The 1734-nt window shown below is 42.3% G+C and overlaps 1 long non-coding RNA gene across 1 annotated transcript; it reads right to left on the reverse strand.

Annotated features, from left to right (window-relative positions):
- Positions 1-218: 218 nt before the first annotated feature.
- Positions 219-1462, reverse strand: LOC143933919 (uncharacterized). The gene is made up of 2 exons (XR_013263170.1): positions 1195-1462; positions 219-1103 (listed from the first exon to the last, which is right to left on the reverse strand). It is a non-coding gene; the product is annotated as an uncharacterized LOC143933919 (long non-coding RNA).
- Between the last annotated feature and the right edge of the window lie 272 nt (positions 1463-1734).

Raw genomic sequence — 1734 nt, forward strand, 5'->3', positions numbered from 1 at the left:
TTGCAGTTTTGACGAATTGCTTGGTTTGGTTCACATCCATCTTCAGCGACAGAATACATCATACAGGAGGAGTATCTCAAGCACTGAAAGACTTATTATTACACTAAGGTAAAGTATTTTATATGCACATTAGTAGCATACCCAAATTTTTAAGGAATATTAATAACACAATCTTTCCAAATATATTTTTAGATTTAGAAAAGAGTAGGTTCTAAACATTTTAATCACCAAAAAAACTTTAATTAACAGGAACAACAACGAACAACAAGTCAAAAGTAGAAAAACAATAGAAAAAACTGTAAACAAAAGAACCAAATTATAGCTGGTGATAGGTTAAATTGGAGCTGGTGGAAGGCATTGGGGATGGTGTGGATGGCATCAATATTGGGTTATTAGGTACATCATGGGATGAAAAAATCGGGGATGGTGATGGATAGGGGATCGGGGCATTGGCAGAAGTCAGAGCATTTCCATACTCATCCGTGTATGGACGGAAGCGAGGGGGGTAGTAGGGGTGGGTACGGGGTGGTGGAGGGTTGGGCATATTATAATAAGGTCCTGGTGGGCATGGTGGGTTAGGAAGCATTACACTCTGATTGGTGGAATTAGGAGTGATCATGTTAGCTTCTAAAATGTCCATGATATCTTTTCGGACAAGATTTTTACGATCATCTGGCACTCTCTTGAGCATAGAAGCCACCATCACCCCAAACGCACTCTCCTCTGTCTCAAGTGTTTCCAACTTCCTATCTAGGCGGTCCATTAGGTTGGCAAATCGCTCCATCGTTTGGGCTCCCCTGGATCCCCCAACAGGCCGGCTAGATCTAAGCAATGGTGCCCTTTGATTTGGTGATTGCTCCACCTGGGGCTGCTCCACATTGGGCAGGTCGAGTTGGGACACCTGTTGCAGCTCAACCTGTTGTGAAGATGAAATTTGTAGATCATGCTGGGGAGAAGGCGGTACAAATATTTCATCCTCAGCTGCCTCAATTGGCTCATGTACTGGCAAATCCAGATTTGCTCCTGCAGATGCTGCCTCATTTAATGACTGTGATGATGCCTCATGTCGGGACTGCTGTCCCTCACCCCAACTCGACTGTGTTCTGCATAAAACATATAATACAAATTTTAGCACAATTTATATATAGAACGTTACAGTATATCACTTGTGAAATATGAAAGATGTTAGCTTACTCTCTCGGTTCCATAAAAGGCAACAGAAACTGCAGCTCCTCGGCGTGGACATAAGGAACAAACCGCCTACTTCCTGAGCCACTTCTGCCCTCGTGCAGTCTCCGTAGGTGGCGCTTGAAGCAGTCCCTCAGACCCTTCCATCGTGTCTGTAAAACGGTTACTGCAAAATATAAACAGAAACATAATCATTTATGTATTTTTTATTTTAGATACCTGGCAACCGGTCACTCTATAGCAAGCCTTCATTTCGAGTTCATGGTGGGCAAGTCAACAATAAGCTTGATTATCCGTGAAACAAGCAAAATTTTATGGGACGTTCTGAACAACATCGTTATGAAGAGACCTACACAGGAGAATTGGCGGGACATTGCAAATCTATATTGGAGTCGGTGCAATTTCCCCAATTGTATTGGAGCTATTGATGGGAAGCACGTGCGTGTCATAAAGCCAATTGGAACTGGAAGTATGTACTTTAATTATAAAAAATATTGCTCCTTTGTACTCTTTGCCGTGGCGGATTCAAATTATTGTTTCACATAC

This window comes from Lithobates pipiens, unplaced genomic scaffold (genome assembly GCF_037356315.1).
Source record: "Lithobates pipiens isolate NorthernLeopardFrog02 unplaced genomic scaffold, aLitPip1_a1.2 Scaffold_27, whole genome shotgun sequence".
In the NCBI taxonomy this organism is placed as follows: Eukaryota; Metazoa; Chordata; class Amphibia; order Anura; family Ranidae; genus Lithobates; species Lithobates pipiens.